This window comes from Phasianus colchicus, chromosome 1 (assembly GCF_987193195.1).
Source record: "Phasianus colchicus chromosome 1, bPhaCol1.hap1.1, whole genome shotgun sequence".
NCBI classification, from domain to species: Eukaryota; Metazoa; Chordata; class Aves; order Galliformes; family Phasianidae; genus Phasianus; species Phasianus colchicus.
In genome coordinates this window covers 166,520,462-166,541,564 of record NC_143436.1, presented here as the reverse complement: position 1 = coordinate 166,541,564, position 21,103 = coordinate 166,520,462, and the positions used below count along the sequence as shown (strand labels likewise).

The window sequence follows — 21,103 nt, the reverse complement described above, 5'->3', positions numbered from 1 at the left end:
GCCTTCTTTTAATGAAAGTCAAGAAACAGTCTGTGTCACGAAAAAAACACAGACTATCCTGATATGAGGCCTGAAAGGGCGGTACACGCTTTCCTCACAGGGCAATGTTACATTAAATAGTCATGTAATGAGGGATGAGTGAAGAGGGCTAGCTACATATATACCAGGGGCAGAGATAGTACTTCAGAAATTGTAAGCCAGAGAGATCAAATCCCATTAGGGGAAGTGGTATCTGAGTGCAGTATAACTGTATGAAGGCCATACTGAAAGCTACATTTCTTGCCTGTGTGGTTGTTTTAAAGCTAATTTTTCTTGTGCTGCTCTGTACTATGCTGTTATATGTGTGAAAAAAAAAGATTTAAGTGGATTAAAAAAAGGAAGAACTATTGACAAGAATAACAGGCTGAATCAATCTTCTAATATATTCAAAATTTTTTTCAACAACTTGTTTTTGTGATTGGACAATCTGTTATTCTGAATATTTTTCTATTATTTTTCCTGTTCAAATTGAAAGCTAAATGATGTATTGATCTCTTGAAACAGATCAAGAATTGAGAGAAAAATTAGACTGATACCACAAAGGAGTATAAGAAAAAAATCTACTTTTTAGTAAACAAGCGATGAACTTAATGTTGAAACTGGTTTAGAAAGGAAAACTGTTTTTTCAAGAAAACATCCTCCTCTCAGAACTGACTGAAAAAAAGATGAGCACTTTAATAAAAAACAATCAAGTTTTTAAGAGATCTGTAATTTATTAGTTTAGATAAATGTCTGAATTTCTTCTGAAAGCTATTTTTACCTGGAATAGGAATTAACACATGCATTAAGACAGATACATGCAGATATCTATGTGTTGTGAAGCCTTGATGCAAATTCTGAAGTGTAAGTATCTCTTGGTTGTTCTTCATCTGCCAGTCCAGATGCATATGCAGTTGTCCCAGGTCCTCCATCACTTCTGGAAGCCTATTTAGATGTCTCAAAGACCACAGAGAGTCTCAAATGCAGCTGTCTGCTTATTTAAGGTGTTGACTACCCTGAACAACTAAGGCTTAATTCTTTATTCTTTGTCTAAAGAATATGTAGTCAGCAAGATCAGTGGAGCCTGGAAATTTGGCTGACACTAACAAACACAACCATGTGTAGATTTCTCTTAATACATGTATAACAGCTCAGTAAATGCCACTTATATTGTCAACTAAGATCTCAGATGATTTTCCTGCTGACAGGTGACTTGTGCCACTCCCAGATACCTTAAAATATCCAGACTTACCTCATAGGATTTTCAGAAATGTTGCAGCACCTTACAGGAAAGAGTAGAAGAGCTGGAGGCCAGATTTAATTGCCGCATGTCTTTAAAATGTTCATGCTGAATTGAATCATATCACAGAATCATAGAATGGCTTGGGTTGAAAAGAACCTGATTATAATTATTAATAAAGACTTAGGAATTGATCTAATATATATCTGGAATGGATTAAATTTGGAGATTAGAAACCTAGTGGATGTGCCACAAATCGAAGAATCAGAGAATGGTTTATGTTGGAAGGGACCTCTGGAGTTCATCTAGTCCGATGCCCATGTCAAAGATCTCTAGATCTGGAACACGTTGCCCAGGACTATGTCCAGGCAATTTCTGAAGATCTCCAGGGAGGACACTCTACAGCCTGTCTGGGCAACCTGTTGCTTTGCTCAGTAATCATCACAATAAAGTGTTTCACTTTGTGCCTTTTCTCCTGTCATAGAGTTCCTCTGAAAAGAGTCTGACTCTGTCCTCTTCACATCCTTCTTTCACATATTTACATACATTAATATGATTCCCCCCCTAAGCTTTCCTTTCTCTACCTGAAGAGTCCCAGTCCTTTCAATCTTTCCTCATAGGAGAGATGGTCCAGTTTTTCAGTCAGATTAATTGCTCTTTCCTAAAGTCCCTCCAGTAGGTACATGTCTCTCTTATTCCTGGAAGGACAGAACTGGGCACGATACTGTGGTTATGGTCTCATCAGTGCTGATTAAAGGGAAAGGATCACCTACTTCAACTACTGACAATACCCAATGCAGCTAAGAATACTGTTAGCCATCTTTGCCACAGTGTCAGTACCTACATGTAGTTGTTTACATTTTGAAGCCCAGCATTGCCTGTGTTATTTTTTGGCTCTGCTTCCCTGACAAGCTTTCCAATTTAGTCAGGATGGGAGCATCAACTCATCCCACTTTAAGGGGATGATGGAAATGGATGCAATGGGCCTGGAGTTGGATCACAGGCCAGGAAGACAGTCCCTAAAGTGCAGGATAAGGGTTCAATTGGTAAATCAACCTCAGTGAGGAATCCAACTCAGATGGCTGTACACTAATGCACAAAGCACAGAGAATAAGCAAGAAGAGTAACAGGTATGCATGTGCCTAAGGCTGTGATGTCATTGGCATTGCTGAGACATGGTGGGATGGCTTTCATAACTGGAACGTAGTACTAGACAGGTATAAAATGTTTAGGAAAGACAGCTGGAAGAGAATCCAACCAGCTGGAGTCCATGGAGCACCATCTGTGGATAAATTAGGAAGTGACAGAGAGCTTATGAGTTAAAGGGAAGATGGGGAAAGGAGACAGTGTAGTGGGGCCTCCTAGAGGCTGCCCAACCAGAAAGAGTGAGTGGATGAGGTCCTGTATAGACAGATAGGAGCAGCTTTACATCCACAAAACTTGGTCTTCATGGAGAATTTCAACCACCCTGATATCTGTTGAAAGGACAATGCAGAGAGGCACCAGCAGTCAGAGGAGTTGGATATTTTCTTCCATCTTCAAGGAAGCAAGGGCTTCCTTGTCCAAGTTGCAGAAAGCAAAGGTAAGAACTGAGTGAAGGACGATCTGCCCACTTTAAATGAAGATCAGGTTCAAGACCATCTCAACAACCTGAAGGTGAAGAAGTTGTGGGACCTGATCAGATCCATTCATGGGTTCTGAGGGAACTGATCCATTCATGGGTTCTGAGGGAACTGGTGGATAAAATTGCCAAGACACTATTCATCATATTTGAAAGGTCGTGGCAGTCTGGTGACATTCCCACTGACTGGAAAAGGAGAAACATAACTGCCATTTTCAAGAAATGAAAAAAAAAAAAGAAGATCCAGGGAACTACAGGCCAGCCAGTCTCAGTTCTGTGCCTGGCAAAAGCATGGAGCAGATCGTCCTGAAGCCCCTTCTAAGGCACATGGAAAATAAAGATGAGGTGTTAATCAATGTGACTTCACCAAGAGTAAGTCATGGCTGACCAAATTAGTGGCCTTTTATGATGGAATTACAGTGTCAGTAGATAAAGGAAGAGCAACTGGTGTCATCTACCTGGACTTGTGCAAAGTGTTTGACACTGTCTTGCATGACATTCTGATTGCTAAATTTGAGAAAAATGAATTTGATGGATGGACCACTCTCTGGATAAGGAATAGTCTGGATGGTCACGTACAGAGAGTTGCAGTCAATGGCTCAATGTCTAAGTGTAGTCCTGTGACGAGTGGCGTTCCCCAGAGATTGGTGTTGGAATTGGTGTTATTTAACCTCTTTATAAATGACATGGACAGTGGGATCGAGTGCACTCTCAGCAAGTTTGCAGGTGACACCAATTTGAGTGGTGCAGCTGGCACATTAGAAAGAAGGGATGATATCCAGAGGTACCTGAACAGGCTAGAGAAGTGGGCCCATGTCAACCTCATGAAATTCAGAAAGGCCAAATGCAAGGTCCTGCATTTGGGTAGGGGCAATCCCAAACACAGATACGGTGGTATCACAGGTTGGGCAGAGAATGGCTTGAGAGTAACCCTGAGGAGAAGGATTTGTAGATGCCGATTGATGAAAGACTCAACATGAGCCAGCAATGTTGGCTTGCATCCCAGAAGGCCAGCCAGATCCTGGGTTGCATCAAGATTCTGGGTTGCACAAGCCTTATGAGGAGTGGCTGAAGGAGCTGGGATTGTTCAGTCTGGAGAAGAGGAGGCTCAGGGGAGACCTTATTGCTATCTATAACTACCTGAAGGGAGGTTGTAGTGAGCTGGGGGTCGGCCTCTTCTCTCGTGTAACTAGTGATAGAACTAGAGGGAATGGCTTCAAGGTGTGCCAGGGGAGATTTAAGTTGGACGTTAGGAAATACTACTTTTCTGAAAGAGTGGTCAAGCACTGGAATAGGCTGCACAGGGAGGTGGTGGAGTCACCCTGGAGGTATTTGGATTTTGTTTTGAGGGACATGGTTTAGTGAGTACTATTGGTGACAGGTAGATGGTTGGACTGGATGATCTTGAAGGTCTTCTCCAACCTTGGTGATGCTGTGCTTCTGTGATTCCGTGATTCTTTGATAAGAGAAGTGTGAGCAGCTGGTCAAGGGAGGTGACTGTGCCCCTCTACTCTGTCCTTGGGAGACACCACCTGGTTTCCAGTTCTGTGGCCCAAAGAAGAAAATTGAGCTGTTGGACTGGGTAGAGGAGAGCCACAAAGATGATCAGAGGGCTGGAGCACCTTCCTTACGAGGGCAGGCTGAGTGAGTTGGGGCTCTTCAGCCTGGAAAAGAAGGCTCTGGGGAGACCTTATAGTGGCCTTCCAGTGCCTAAAGGGGGCCTACAGGAAAGCTGGAGAGGGACTTTTTATAAGGGCATGTAGCGACAGTGTGAGGAGAAATGGCTTTAAACTAGAAGAAGGTAGATTTAGATTAGATATTGGAAAGAAATTATTTACTCTGAGGGTGGTGAGATGCTGGAAAAATTTTCCTGGAGAGGCTGTGGATGACCCCTCCCTGGAGGTTTTCAAGGCCAGGTGGATGGCGCTGTGAGCAATCTGGCCTAGTGGGAGGTGTCCCTGCCTATAGCAAAGCGGTTGGAATAGATGATTTTAAAGATCCTTTCCAAACCAAACAGTTCTGTCATTCTATGATTCTATGGATAGCTTTGACTAATTAACTTCAAACAATGCTAAAATAACATTAGTGTGAATAGGCAGAACTGAGTCCTGGCCATAGAGCATGGGTTATGTTTTTGTCTGTGCTACTCACTACTGAGCTATTCTATCTGTATTAGATATTAGCCTGTCCTAAAATTAACAATCAGATATTCCAGATTGTAGTTTCTTGGAAAATAAAGGGAAAACAAAGCCAAAGATTTAATCTTCAGTTAGAATAGAAATGTGAATCCAGAGAATGTGAAAAGTACAAAGAAAGAAAACCCATATCTTTGTGTTGCCTTCATCAAAAGGATTTCTAAGGAACCTCTGAAAGAAATAAATAATGCCTACATCTACTGTACAGCCTAAGGCAAGGTATTTGGTCTTACCATGGCATGCCTTCTGCCAGAATTAATCTTCTCAGGAGGATTAGATGGTGCAGGGAGATATAAATTATATGTAACTGTACTACTTTGTTGAAATTTGGTCGCTGCTGTCAACTCAGACTGCTCTGGAAATTTCCTGCTCATTTTTATTACCTACTAAACTGCTTTACTGTAAGGCTGGAAACGATAAGTTTTTGATGTCAGAACTCATGGGATAATACCTTCTTGAATGGCTCACAGCTGTGTGAATGATGATATTGTCTGCTACTAAAGAAAAAATCAGAGATATGGTCAATGTTTGTTATCATGTCATTTTATACATCATTTTATCACTTGCACTATCTCCAGCACCCAGAATTGTCTGCTCAAAGCTTTTACCCCTTTGCTGTAAGTTCCTGAGTTATTGCCAGTGAAAATTACATTTCCTCTTGAAAATGTGTAGTGATGTAGTTAATCAAAGCAAACAGTAAAAGGATGCTGGGCTCCACACAAGCTAAAGGTCTGATTCTGCCACCCATGCTTCCGTATAATAGCTGTTACTGAACTGAGTAACCTTACAGAGGGCACTATTCAGATGAAAAATATTTTACCCACTATGTATAAGCTTTGGACAACTTGATACTGCATGCTCAATGCTGGGAAAGAACTTCCAAATACTTATGAATTAAAGTTAAAAGAATTGGTAAGTAATGCTATTCTTTATTTTCAAATAAAAAGAATAAAGCTTTTTGTATGTTAGTTTTCCTAAACTTTTTCTGTCTGTCAAGTAAGATTTGGCAAGTGACAATTGAACTTATGTGGTGATGCCAAACTGTCAGTCCAGCTCTTCTTTTTAATAGTGATGAGGTACTCTTTAATAGCCTGAGATAGCTGCTCCTGAACTTTGCCTATCCTGTCGAGCAGGTGGAGAGATGATTTTATGAGGTACTGACACCTCTCACAGTCTGTTTTTGTGATAGCTGCTTCTATTCAGTCCTGACAAATGACTTTGATGCCTGCATATATTTGTTAGACAAATCAGATTTGCAGCACATATAGGTATCCATTTAAATATTTGAAACCTAGCAATTGAAGTCCCTTGATTGTTAAAAGAAAATTTGGATTTCAGGCAGCGTATGTTATAGCTTCCAGAAACCAGCTCTTAAATTAACGATTCACTGAGTTCTTCAAAACTTTTTCAAGTGCTGATTAACAAGGCAATGTAAACTCTTTACAACTTTTTGCCCTTTCCCTTTATTAAACACCTGACATTTAGCAGAGTTAGTTGATGGAATATGATGTGTCTTACTACGTGCTATGTGATGGAATACGATGCAAAACCTAACACAAAATCTGAACTGAAATATTGCCATTTGTTTGGACACCCACTGTTTAATGTGATTTTTTTTTTTTTTCTGAAGAAAATTACTTGGAGAAGCAGAGTGTTCCAAGAAGATGTAATATTGCAGGAGGGTGGCACAGCCCTGCATTAATATTTTTCCAATTGCAACTCATGAACAATTCTGATGCCTGGAGAGCTGCAAGATTTCCTCAAATGTTGCCTTCCCATTGGCAGCTTCAAGATATTTACTCACATACACACAAATACTTTTTTTTTCTCCAGAGGAGTGAAAATGAAGGTGGAAAAAGATACAAATTGAATGTTTGAACAATAATGTAAACAGTCGAGTCAAAAAAATTGCTGGCATGCTGCGTACATACTAAACCACAACATGTTAGAAATACAGTGTAGTAGTTATCCAAGTAAATTGCAGGTATGTGTTTTAGGGAGGGAAACAGAAGTAAAGACTGAAGTCAAATAATAACGTGTTGTATAGTTATTTGTAAACTAGAAGGTATACAGAAAACATAAACTATTAAGGTATTAAAATGTGACCAGGTGAATTTTAAAACAAGTTCTACTGAGATAGTATTTGAAATAAAATATGGATAGCTATGCTCAGATTGAGCAAGTAGACAAATAAACTAGAAGTCATGTGATGATAAAAATTTGAGTTTGAATTATAAAAATATCTGGAAGTAGTTAACTAAAGAAAATAAATTTGGATAGAGAGCTGACTCAGTACACATTAAATTAAAGTTGGCCTGTTTCTGTTTCAAAGAATCAACTTTGGCAAAGTGATTAGTGAGGGCAACTGAAACACTTCTGAACATAGAAAAAGCTTTACTTTTTTTACTCAAATAATATTGATTCAAAAAATGATTAGAAACTGTAAAGGCACTTCAACTATTCTTTCACAGCAGATTTTGAAAATGTAGGCCTGTGTGAACTTAATGACGTTCATCAAGGCTAAATGCAAGGTATTGCACTCAAGTTGCAGCAATCCCAGGTATGTGTACAGGCTGGGAGAAGAACTTACAGAGAGTAGCTCTGAAGAGAAGGACTTGAGGATCACAGTGGACAAAAACCTTGCCAAAAGCCAGAAGTGTGTGATTTCAGCCTGGAAGGCTAACTGCATTCCAAGCCACCTCAAAAGAGGTGTGGCCAGCAGGAAGAGGGAGGTGATAGTCCCATTCTGCTCCACCCTCATGAGATCTCATCTGGAATACTGCATCCATGTCTGGGGTCCTCATCAAAAGAATAACATGGAGCTGTTGGAGTGGATCCGAGGATGGTTGTGAAGATGATCAGAGGGATGGAATGCTCCTTTTATGAAAAAAAGGTTGAGGGAGCTGGGCTTGTTGAGCCTGGAGAAAAAAAGACTGGGAAGGCCTTCAGAGACTTTAAAGGAGCTTATAATCAGGAGACAGAATTTTTACATGTTCTGATAGTGACAGGGCAAGGAATGATTTAAAACTAAAAGAGGGAAGATTTAGATTAGATGTTATGAGGAGTTTTTTAAATTCAGAGAGTTTTGATGCACTAGAACAGGTTGCCCAAAGAAGTTGCAGATGCTCCATCCCTGCAGGCCAGGTTGGATGAGAGTCTGTGCAACCTGATCTGGTACCTTATTTAGTGACTGGCAACCTGATCTATTGCCTGATTTAGTGGCTGATAACCCTGATCACAGCAAGGTGATTGGAATCAGAAGATCTTTAAGGTCCCTTCCAACTCAAGCTATTCTATGGACCTGTGATGATTCTGTGATTTCCAGTCATAAAGAAGAAGACACTACTGACAGTAATTTGGTGATTAGAAGAGTGTTTAGATGCAATAGAATTATAGAATCATTAAGCCTGGAAAAGACATCTAAGATCACCCAACTGTCAACCCACTGCTACGAGTCCCACTAAACCATATCCATAAGTGTCATGTCTACGGGTTTCTTGAACACTTCCAGGGATGGTGACTCCACCGCTTCCTTTAGCAACATGGTCCAAAGCATTACCATTCTTTCTGAGAAGAATCTTTTTCTATCCAACCTGAACTCTCCTGGCATAATTTGAGGCCACTACCTCTTGTCCTATCTCTGTTACCTAGAAGAATAGACTGACATCCACTTTGCTATAACTTCCTTTCGGCTAGTTGTAGAGTGATGAGATCTTGCAAACCTTGTATTCAGCTAAGTGTCGACCGACACCTCCAAATCCTTTTCTGTCCTGCAGCTTTTCAGCCACTCTACCCCAAGGCTGTAGTATTGCATGGGGTTGTTGCAACCAAAGTGGACCTGGCACCTGGTTAAAACTCATACAATTGGACTCAGCCCATTGATCCGGCCTATCCAGATCTCTCCGTAAAGCCTTTCTATCCTCAGGTAGATTGACACTTCCTCCCAGCTTTGTGTCATCTGCAAACTTACTGAAGTTGCACTCAATCCCCTCATCCAGATCATCAGTAAAAGTATTAAACAGGGCTGTTCTCAGTACTGATCTCAGGGAAACACCAGTAGTGACAACTGGATTTAACTCTATCCACAATCACTTTCTGGGCCTCACCATCCAGCCATTTTTTGAGTAAACCAGTCTAAGGCATGAGCTTCCACCTTATCCAAGAGAATACCGTGGGAGTTGATGTCAAAAGGCTAGAATTTACTAGGTAGGCTATATCCACATCCTTTCCCTCACCCAATAGAAGGAGATGAGTTTGGTTGAACAGGATCTGCCTTTCATGAACACACTGGCTGGACCTGATCACACATGCCATGTGATCGCACTCAGAATGATCTGGTCCATAAACTTCCCCCAATTCAAGGTCAGGCCAACAGGCCTGTAGTTCCTCAAATCCTCCTTCCGACCATACTTTAAATGGATATCAGACTGGCAAGTCTCCAGCCCTCACTGACCAGCCTGTTTGACCAAGACCACTGATAAATGATGGAAGGTGCCTTGGCAAGCATTTCCTCTAGTTTCCTTTGTATCTGGCCCCATAGACTTGTGACAATCCAGGTGGAGCAGCAGGTTGTAGGTTTCCTCCTGAAATTCAAATTTATTAACATTTTGAAAAAAATTAAAATGAATATTGAATAGTTTAGCCCCCCAATCACACCAGTATGTAAACAGATTGATATTTGTATTGAGTGAATATAGTATAGTTAACATTTAAATCACTTAGAATCATAGAACCACAAAGTTGGAAACGACCTGTAAGAGCATCTAGTCCAACTGTCTTCTCATTACCACTGCTACCACAAGCTACTAAACCATATCTTGCAGCTCCTCATCCAGATGCCTCTTGAACACTGCCAGGGACGGTGACTCCACCACCTCCCTGAGCAGCCATTCCAGTGCCTGACCACTCTCTGAGAGAAAAAGATTTTCCTCATGTCCAATCTAAACTTCCTCTGATACAACTTGGGTCCATTTCCTCAGGTCCTGTTTGTTGCCTGGCAGAAGAGGCCAAACCCCTCTTTCCCAAAACCTCCCTTCAGGAAGTTGTAGAGTGCAACGATGTCTCCCCTGAGCCTCCTCTTCTCCAGATTAAACAATCCCAGCTCCCTCAGCTGCTTCTCATAGAACTTGTGCTCCAGACTTCTCACCAGTTTCATTGCCCTTCTCTGGACACGCTCCAGGGCCTCAATGTCTTTCCTGTAGTGAGGGACCCCAAATTGAACACAGTACTCAAGGTGTGGCCTCACCAGTGCTGAGTACAGGGAGATGATCACCTCCCTGCTCCTGCTGGCCACACTATTTCTAATGCAGGCCAGGATGCCATTGGCCCTCTTGGCCACCTAGGTACACTGTTGGCTCATGTTCAGCCAAGCATCAACCAATACCCCCAGGTCCCTTTCCTCTTCACAGTCATCCAGCCACTCATCCCCAAGCCTGTAACGCTGCATGGGGTTGTTGTGGCCAAAGCGCAGGACCCAGCACTTGGCCTTGTTGAACCTCATCCCTAATTCACCTCAGCCCAATAATCCAGCTTATTTAGTTGCCTCTGAAGGGCCTCCCTACCCTCAGGCAGATCAACACAACCTCCCAACTTGGTGTCATCTGCAAACTTACTGAGGGTCCACTCTATCCCCTCATCTAGGTCATCAATAAAGATATTAAATAAGATAGGCCCCAGTACTGACCCATGGGCAACGCCACTTGAAACAGGTCACCAGCTGGACTTAACTCCATTAACCACTACCTGTTGGGCATGGCCCTCTAGCCAGTTTCTTACCCAAAGAAGTGTATACCTGTCCAGACCATGGGCAGCCAGTTTCTCCAGAAGACTGTGAGAGAACATGTCAAAGGCTTTGCTGAAGTTAGGTAGACTACATCAACAGCCTTTCTTTCATCTACCAGTCTGGTCATCCAGTCATAGAAGGAGATGAGGTTGGTCAAGCACGACCTGCCTTTAATGAACCCGTGCTGGCTGGACCTGATCCCCTGGATACCACACACGTGCCGTGCAATCTCACCCAAGATGATTTGCTCCATTACTTTACCTGGTACCAAGGTCAGCCTAACAGACCTATAGTTTCCCGGATCCTCCTTACATCCCTTCTTGAAGATGGGAGTCACATCAGCAAGCCTCCATTCCTCTGGAACCTCTCCAGTTAACCAGGAGCAGTGATAGATGGCTGAGAGCGGCTCAGCAATCACCCCCACCAGCTCCCTCAGCACCTGAGGGTGTAGGCCATCCGGTCCCATGGACTTGTGACAGTCCAGATGGAGGAGGAGCTCTCTGACTACCTCTACCTGAATTGCTGGGGATATATTCTGAGTGGCGTCCCAGACTTCCAGATCAGGGCATAAAATGCCCAGAGGATAACTGGTCTGGCTATTAAAGGCAGATGTAAAGAAGGCATTGAGGACATCAGCCTTTTCCTTGTCCTCAGAGGCCACATTCCCTGCTGTATCAAGTATAGGATGAGAATTATCCTTGGTTCTTCTTTTGCCATTGATATATTTATAAAAGGATTTTTTATTGTCTTTTACTGTAGTGGTCAATCTGAGTTCAAGTAGGGCTTTTGCCTTCCTAACTTCCTCCCTGCATACCTTAGCTACTCCCTTGTAATCTCCCCAAGTAGCCTGTCCCTTCTTCCAGAGGATATAGACTCTCTTTTTCTCCCTGAGTCGCAACAGCAGTTCCCGGCTCATCCCCACCAGTCGTCTACCCCTACGGCTCGCCTTACGGTACTCAAGGACAGCCTGTTCTTGCGCCTTTAAGATTTCCATCTTGAGAAGTGTCCAGGCTTCCTGGATCCCTGGACCCTTAAGAAGCGACTCCCAAGGGACCTGTGCTACAAGCGCCTTGAACAGATCAAAGTCTGCCCTCTGGAAGTTCAAGAAAGTAGTTTTGCTGGTCACTCTTTTGACACTTCCAAGAATAGAGAATTCTACAATTCCATGGTCGCTCTGCCCAAAACAGTCCCCAGCCTTCACTTCTCCCACCAGTCCTTCTCTGTTAGTGAAGACCAGGTCTAGCAGGGCACCAACCCTGGTAGGCTCTTCTATCAGTTGCATCAGTTGCATAAGGAAGCTATCTTCTATGCAGTCTAGAAACCTCCTGCACTGCTTCCTCTGTGCTGTATTATACTGCCAATATATATCAGGCAAGTTGAAGTCTCCCATGAGAACAGGTGATGGCGATTGTGTGACTTCTGCGAGCTGCTCATAGAATGCTCTTCATCCTGGTTAGGCGGTCTGTAACAGACCCCACCAAAATGTCACCCCTACAGGCCTTCCCCCTGATCCTTACCCATAGACGCTCAACTCTGTCATTACTAACCCCAAGCTCTTCAACATCAAAACAGTCTTTGCTATAAAGGGCCACACCACCACCCTTCTTTCCTTGTCTATCCCTCCTGAAGAGCTTGTAGCCATCTATCACAGCACTCCAGTTCATGGGAGTGCTCCCACCATCTTTCGGTAATAGCAACAAGGTCATAATTCGCCTGACTCACAATCACTTCCAACTCTTCCTGCTTGTTGCTCATGCTGCATGCGTTGGTATAGACGCACTTCAGTCGAGTCATCTGCCTCACCCCCAGCTTAAGCATCGTACCCCTAGGCTCATCTCTTGTGAGACCTGTTTTGTCCCATTCCCCCTTCGTAGCTAGTTTAAAGCTCTTTCAATAAGCCCTGCTAGCTCCTGCGCTAATATCCTTTGCCCCCTTTGAGATAGGTGAGTTCAATGGACAGACAACAGGCCAGGGGCCAAGTAAACTGCCCCATGATCAAAGAACACAAAGGTTTTGGCTCGACACCAGCCTTCAAGCCAATTATTCATTGCTTGTGCTTTCCGATCCCGCTTGGTGTTCCTTACTGCCCCCCCCTGAAGGTATAGAGCCGAAGATTACTTGAGCTCCTGCTCCTTGAACTAAACGCCCTAAATGCCTGAAATCTTTTTTCATAGTTTGTAGATTTGTCTCAGTAATTTCATCACTTTTCATCTGAACTACGAGTAATGGAAAGTAGTCAGATGATCTAACCAGTTTAGGGAGTTTCCTTGTTATGTCCCTGACCCGAACCCCAGGAAGGCAGCACACTTCCCAACGGCCTGGGTCAGGTCTGCATATGGGGCCCTCCGTTCCTCTGAGAAGGGAGTCACCCACCACAACCACCCTTCTTTCTTTCCTGTTGGAGGCAGTCTCAAGGCGTGGGGGTGACCGCCTCACCCTAGGCTCTCTCCTTGGCAGATCCTCCATCACCTCTTCACTCACCTCTCCTTGAACTTCCAGCACCTGGAACCTGTTGCTTAGAGGGAGCTGGGGAAGTGAGCTAGGCAGGCAGGGGTATCTCCTGTGACACCAAGTAGGGACTCTCTTCCAACCTTCCTCATCAGTCAGGTCTGTCTGACTGTGACAGGGCAGGGGGCCCACTACCTTTCTGGGGGTATTTTCCCAGAACCCTTCCCTCTGGTAAGCCAGTGAGTCACTCCACCAGTTGATCTCCCTCTCACACTCCCTGATGGTCCTAAGTCTCTGCACCTCATCCTTGAGTCCCACCACGAGGCTGAGCAGCTCATCCACCTGCCCACACCTCACACAGGTGGAGTCCCTGCCACTCTCCCCGGGCAGCAGCAGGCTCAGGCACTCCCTGCAGCCAGAGACCTGAACAGTGACATTTCTCAGAAGCCACAGTCTTCTTAGAATAAGCCCGCTGACTTGTGACATAATGTGCCTGAGTTTTAACATAGATGATAAAATAAGATAAACCTATGACAGCCTGAAGTAATGAGGCATGGAAATGTAAATGGCAACATTTAATTCAAGTTATTTAATACTAACAATTGTATGATCTTGTTAACAGATTAAGTGTGAAAACTAGTGAATAAAATTTGATGATAAGGGTTCAGAAAATGAGTCTATTCAATGAGTACTGGTACTGTTCTCCGCAGTATATCAAAACAAGTTTTGAAGGATAAGAAAAATTGATAAAACAAAAATGTCAAGTAAATCTAAAACACTTTTGATAAGGTAGTATGTATTTTCAATTGAAGAAAAAGAAACAAAATAATTTATTTGATATTCTAAAAGAAACTGATACATCATATAGGAAATTGCTAATTCACTGGAGAAGGTGGCTGTAATTATGTGAAAACTAGCAAACTGGCTAGAAGATCAACAACATGAAGTTGTTTGAGGAAGTAAAACTCCTGGCCTGAAAATAAAATGTCAGCAGAGATTATTATAGGGATTTGAAGGCTGATATAAATGATATTCTTTTTCTTAAAAAATATGGGAAAGAGAATGTGAAGATATAAAGCTAGGAGTTGATGTAATTAAAAAAAATGCTTTATAACACACAAAGAAATAGATGTCTTTGAGGACATTATACATTCAGATGAAATGTAATTGTACATCATGTAAGTTCATGCACGTAGATACTACTAGGTACAAATTCACCATCTGGAAATTATAGATTGATTGATTTATTACTATAAAGATGCTTCAGAGCCATGAATGAGATGTAGTTGTGAAAAGGGTAAATATGATAGCAGAATATTAAAGATGATGGCAAAAGCAGAGAAGTACTTATTATATAATATAACAGAAAATAAATAAATAAATAAATTGAAAATGTTGGAAAGATTACTCTGAAGAGGAGCATCTGTAAAGAAAGATACAAAAAACATGTAGGTAACATTGCAAGCTTTTACTGGTAATTCTTAGTCACATCTCCCCAGAACTTGCTAAATGAGAAGCAAGGTGGCTTTGTCAAACTGCACCAACTAACCATAAAGCCAGTCACCATTCCATTGTCTCAAAAGTGTAAAGACAATGGGAATACAAGTTTCTGTTCTGTTTTGTTACCTCTATGAAAGATCTTAGTCTCACATTTGGCCTGACAATATTACTAATCTACAAAAAGTAGCTGTGGAAATTAATCTATTTTTTCTTTCTTTACTGGCAAAGGAATTTTGTTCTCACTGAAATCCATGCCCAATTGAGATGTTGGTAAAGAAGTGTGGGCACCAACTGACTGAGAGTATGTTTTAACTGGAAGCAAGGGCTCATAACATTGAAAACCTAGTAATTACAGTACTTGTAAGAAGGATCTAGTCCCCAGTTATTCTTTTATTTAGTATAAATTTCTTGTAAAAGATCCAGATCAGTTGAATTAGCTATAGACTTTCTCAGATGGCTGCATAGAGTTGTGTGACTACAGTCAAATCTGAAGCCTTCAGGAACCTAGAAAAAGCACAAATTTTATATGTGTGTGTTTTTTTTTTTTTGTTGTTTGTTTGTTTAAATTAACACTGGGAATCCCATTAATACCAACAGGTAAATTCATAGCAATCATTTTATTCAAAGTAAACCTTTTGTGTATAATATCAGAGCTTGTGTTTAGTTCTAGGACGGGCATTAATCCTTTGGAATTACTTCCAGCAACTCTTTCTTCAGCAAAACCAAGAAAACATTAGCATGCTGAACAGCTCTTCTCTGGCACCTACACAGGTTTTTAAGCTGGAAAGACTCTTCTAATCTCTTTTGACTTCCTGCTAAATCTAGTCTGCAGGATGTCAATCATTTTATTCAAACAAAAACACAATGAATGCTTTCTATATATCAGGATTGAATATGATGTCTGTCACCTCGAACCTGTCAGATGAATTAAGGTATGTCAGGTAAGGTGAACCCTAAAATCAGTATTTGGCCAGGTTCTCAAAGCACTGAATTATATGTTGAAGGTTAATACTTTCCTGCATCCTACACATCAAAGAGAAGATGTCACAACAGAATATCTTTATGAAGTACAGTTCTCCCGAATATGCTTATTCACAGAAATCCTTCCATTCAGCCAATATTTTTCAATTCTGATCCAGATTTGTAGGGAGGTCACCTATTGGGAACTGCAGTGCCCAGATTGGTTGCACAGTCTGAAATGAACAGATAACTTGCAGAACTTCATGGTTGTAAGTGTTGCTTGATTTTTTTTTTTAATTGAATATAAAGGATTTTAAGAGTAACTGAAGTAGGATTGGAATACTAGGCAATTCACTAATCACATTTTCCCAATTTAGAGGTGCAATTGATATTACCTAAAATTCTAATTGCTTCTTCTAATTGCTAGCAGCATTAACATCTATCTCAATTTTGTTTATCTTACCTGTACATGACAGGGGAATTAAGTTACCTTTCAGAAGTGTGTTTGAACTGGAAGATTTGAGAGGAAACATTCTCCAGTTTTCCATTTTGAGTTAGACTTATAATTCTGTTGTGTTTTCTTTTAACTTGCTCCACTCTACTCTGTGTTCAGCAGAAGAGCTATTTGTTTGAGAGGAATTTCAATTATCTTCCTATATGTTGTTTTTTTAAATATTATATCTCCTCTTCAGGAGATTTCTCATACATTATAGAATATCAATCAACATCCTCAGTGCACTCGGCTTTCTCTTACTGTCTTCATTCTCAAAGTCAGAACACTTTTAGTACACAGCATTCTCTCACGAGTATTTCAAACTTAATAATAAACTGATAATTATAACCAGAATGCTCTATATCTTAAATTTGACTTCTTATATTTAGCTCATGTCTTAGGATAAGGAGTAGAACAGCCTTGAACAAAAAAACTGTTCAAAGAATTACTGAAAGTAAAGCAAGCCTGCACTAAGAACATGCAGCTTTTAAGAAACTACTCTTCTTTATAATTGCATTCTTGTTATCTTAATCAATGTCAGAGTAATTAAAATTCCTCATGATCAATATTTCTGCCTTGTTGAGAAGGTGTGTCTTATCTCTAAAAGGAGCCATGATCTACTGATTCTAACATCAGTGAAGTTTCCTTGAGGAAATCATCTGACTCCCTACTTGACTATAAATTACTCTTAAACTGCCTCCATTGTCATATAAAATTGTATACCTTTTCCCTCCATGCTGCATATAATCGCTATGTAAATTCATTTTTCTAAGAACTGCATGATATTTTCACTGCAACAAGGATATATTAACTTTTTATCAGATATTTTTATTAGCCAAAATCTAATATCCTTCTCCAACCTGAAGAAGACTATTATTCTTTATATGTGCTATGTTTCTACTATCAAGCATTAGGCTTGCTGTATGTTGCATTCCTTCAGACAATGAGTTCTGTCAGATGATGAAGTACAACATTTCAGCTGCTATAAAATGAATAATCCTGGATTGACTTAGGTTTCTTTATCAACTTGTACATTTGGACAACAGCTGTTAATGGAACTCTTCTGACTTAACATAGGAAACTAAAATTTATATACAAAAAGGTAAGCTAGCCACCTGAAATCCCTTTCAAGTCAATGCAGGGATATGCACTTCCAAAGAGCTCATCCTCAGAGTGGGACCTAGGAAGGACTTCCTAGAAGGATACTTCATTCTCTGGAAATGCTTGACATCTACAGCCCTCAACAATGAGAGATGGAGCCATTTTTTGCTGCTTAACCAATCAGCTGAATAAACAATGTCTCTGAATTCCTGCTCTTACTTCTTTCATCTGCTTGCTCATTGAGATCTCAGTATCCTGGTAACTACAGTAAATAACAATGATACCTAGAGTCTGGACACTAAAATAATTTCAGTACTTGAACCACAGCTGAAATCATTCTGGTGTTCTTTGGTCATATCCTGATGAGTAAAAGCCACAGCAGTATTTCTGTTTCTAGGATTTTTCTGAACTACTCTTTTCCCCTTATATCAATAGCTGAACATGCAGAATAGTAATCAGATGATTCCCGATTTTCTAATGTGTTTTAGGCTTTTTAGTTATATTCTCACTTTTTTAAGACATTTTACTCCTTTATTTCATCTCATCTGACAGGGATGTCTATCTGCAAAGTGTTCCATTGACGCTTTTATTATCAGTGCTTCTTTGTTGTTATGCTCAATAGCTTCTTCACATTAAACCACAACGCCGGTTCCCCTTGCTCCCACCCACTGATATTCAGTGCCTCAGTTCTCTCAGACACTATTATTTCACTCTCCTTATTTCATACCCCCCCGCCCCCCTTTTCCCTGGCTTCTTTCCCAGGCTTTCACTTAGCCGGTGACCTTTCTGCTGCCTTACTTTTCTTTGCACTGTGCCTCAGAAGTAACCTTTTTGCTGTGCATTCACAGCTTGTACTCCTTTCCTGATTTTCTTGCTCCCTTTTTGATACTAACTGCATGCTATCTATTAATCTGTCATATTCATCGATCTTCACAAGAAAATCAACCAGTTGCTCTAATTTGGCTGTCTGATCTACTCATGCCACAGCTAACTGACAATATTCACACACAAAAAGTCTTTTTGAATGTCCTCAGCTTGATAGCCAAGAACATTTCACAGTCAATATTTTCCATTATATATATCCCATCCTGAACTTCACACATATTTCCAAAGGAAATAATTCACAAATAATCTTGGCTTAATCACTGAAGAGATAAAATAAAGGCAAGCAAATGATAAGGATTATGGTGCTTTTTAGGGAGATTTCAGGCCTTTTATGTAGATGTAATATATTTAATACAGAGGAAAACATAAAAGAGCATTCTTTATTCTTTTAACTTTGAAGTGCCTAAGCATAAACTGTTTGCCATTCTCTTATTCTCTAAGAACAGCAAAGAAGTTGCTGCAGCAAAGAACATTCAAAGTCTGCAAATCATCTTGTTAAAAAAGTAGGTTTCAGTGATACTCTTGTCTACTCTTGTCAAGTAAGTTTAAACTGAGTATGCAAGCATTGAAAGATGTATAAACAGGCTTGTGTATTGCTAGACCCAAGAGAAATACTTTGCCTCAGTGTTAGTATGACCATTTCCTCTAGCTGAAGGACTGCATCATACTGTTGTCTTCATATTTTGCTTCTCTGCAGTCCATAGACAGGCTCTTGAATATATATTCAAACATTTCACTTTTTGTCAAGTAAGAGAAGAGCATTATTATCCTCCTGTTTTGCATTATGTGGAGAACAGATTAATTCTAAAGGATAAAACTAGGTAAAACAAATATTATTTTCCCATTTTGACTCTAAAAAAGAACAGAGAAAGGACACTGAAAATGTGACTTAGGAAACATAGAAAATAATATTAAAAAAAAAAAAAAAAAGATTTTTGCCCTGCTTTTTAGTTGGTACAAGAAAAATAAAATGAAGAAATTTTCCTATTATGAGAGTAAAATTATATGACAAATCTAAATTAAAGTCCTTACAAGGCATATTTATACAGATTAGAAGAAGAGTGTATCTACGCAGCGAAGTAACTCTTTAATTAGTTTTCAATTCCAAAATGAAATCATTATCAAAAAAGTAGATTCCTTTTTCAGATAAATTTAAGGAAAAAAAAGAAAAAAATAAAGAAAGTGACTTCCTGTGTTTCTGAAATTCTAGTAAGAATATTAATTAGCTGTCATTACCTTTTCTAAAGTGACCTTCAGGAATCTGCAGACTAAAACTTACAGGTAAACACAAGCATATATCTGTGAGCTATATTTTTGGCAGACAACCTATCAAACACTAAGTCACTGTCAGATATAGGCCTCTGAGAAATGTAGGTATAATTCTTCCAATCAGATCTAGAACATCTCTGGTGCCCTTCTCCACTTTTCTTTCTGAAGGTCTTTCAGAATTTACAGATTCAGCACTGACAAGTTGTTAGCATCATGCTAACTCTCCCTCTTCCTGCTCTGGAAACCCAGACTTCCTTACTATGGAAATCTAGGTTCCATATCTGTTGACTTTAGTTTAATTATTATTTTTCTATATTAGCATTATTAATTAATGTGATCATTTCACCCTAATTGGCCACTAAGTTCCATCATGCTGGTCTTTTTCACCCCTCCTCAAAAGGACAGGGAGATTAAAAATGATAAAAAAAGTCTCAGTGGATTAGATAAAGACAAGGATATCATTCACCAATTACTGCCATGGTCAAAACAGATTCAGTCTGGGAGGTTAATTTATTACTTATCGTTAACAGACCAGAGCAGTGTGAAGTAAAAGCAAACAGAAAAGAACTCTGAGTAGCACAAAGGAATGAGAAACGAAGAATAGGAGATGTGGCCAGTCCATAATGCTTATTTCTGCTGCTTCTTTGTGGTCATTCTGCCCCTTCTCCGTATGGGATCCCTCTCACGGGGTGCAGTCCTTCCCAAATTGATCCTGTGTGGGCTTCTCACAGGCTGCAGCTGTCAAGTACTGCTCTAGCATAGCTCTGTACTACAGGACCCATCCTTCGGGAGCTGCTCCACACAGGTCCCCACAGGCGCATCTCCCCCAGCCCTCCTGCCCCACTGTGTGCTTCTCTCTGTGGGCCGCAACTCTGGCTTGGGGCTACTCTTTCAGGGGTATCCGTGGGCTGTGCCTCCTTCAGGCCTCATCCACCACTGCACAGTGGACTCCTCCATGGCTACACTTGGAGATCGTTATTTTTTATTCCAGAAATATGTCTTCTATTATTATAATCACTGCTTGTCAGTTAGTTAGGCTTGCTTCAAAGAGAAGTAAGGAAAAATCAAGGTGTTAAGAATACCTTATAAATTCTAATTATGGGAAAAATTCCCTATGGTAGGTACATAGCTAGAAGTATAAAGATCAGTCTAATAAATGTTAGCCTGATGTAGATTTGATTGATCCAACTTCAGGTAACAGGGATTGGCTTCTGAGATCCCATTCAACCTTAGTTTTCTGTGATTCTGTGCTAAGAAGCAGTTAGGAGTGGCTAAGTAATTAATCTTTGATACTTACAAAATACCTGTTAAGTAGATACAAACCTGATTATTTATAGAGATATGGGATCTGTCTTAGAGCTTTTTTTGAGTCTGCTTTGTCCTACTTCTGCTTTGTCCTACTCATGTTCTTTGTTTGTTGTTGTTTGTTTCAAGTTGGATATCAGGAAAAGGTTCTTCACCAGAGGGCAGTGGGCATGGAGCAGTCTCCCCAGTGTGGTAGGAATGGCCCCAAGCTGCTGGAGTTCAAGGAATGTATGGAAAATGCTCTCAGTCGTATGGTCTGATGTTCTGGGTGGAGGAGCCAAGAGCT

At 40.7% G+C, this 21,103-nt stretch overlaps 1 pseudogene; it reads right to left on the bottom strand.

The window, feature by feature from the left end:
- Positions 1 to 12,730: 12,730 nt before the first annotated feature.
- On the bottom strand, positions 12,731 to 13,790 carry LOC149920225 (uncharacterized; annotated as a pseudogene).
- Positions 13,791 to 21,103: the final 7,313 nt, after the last annotated feature.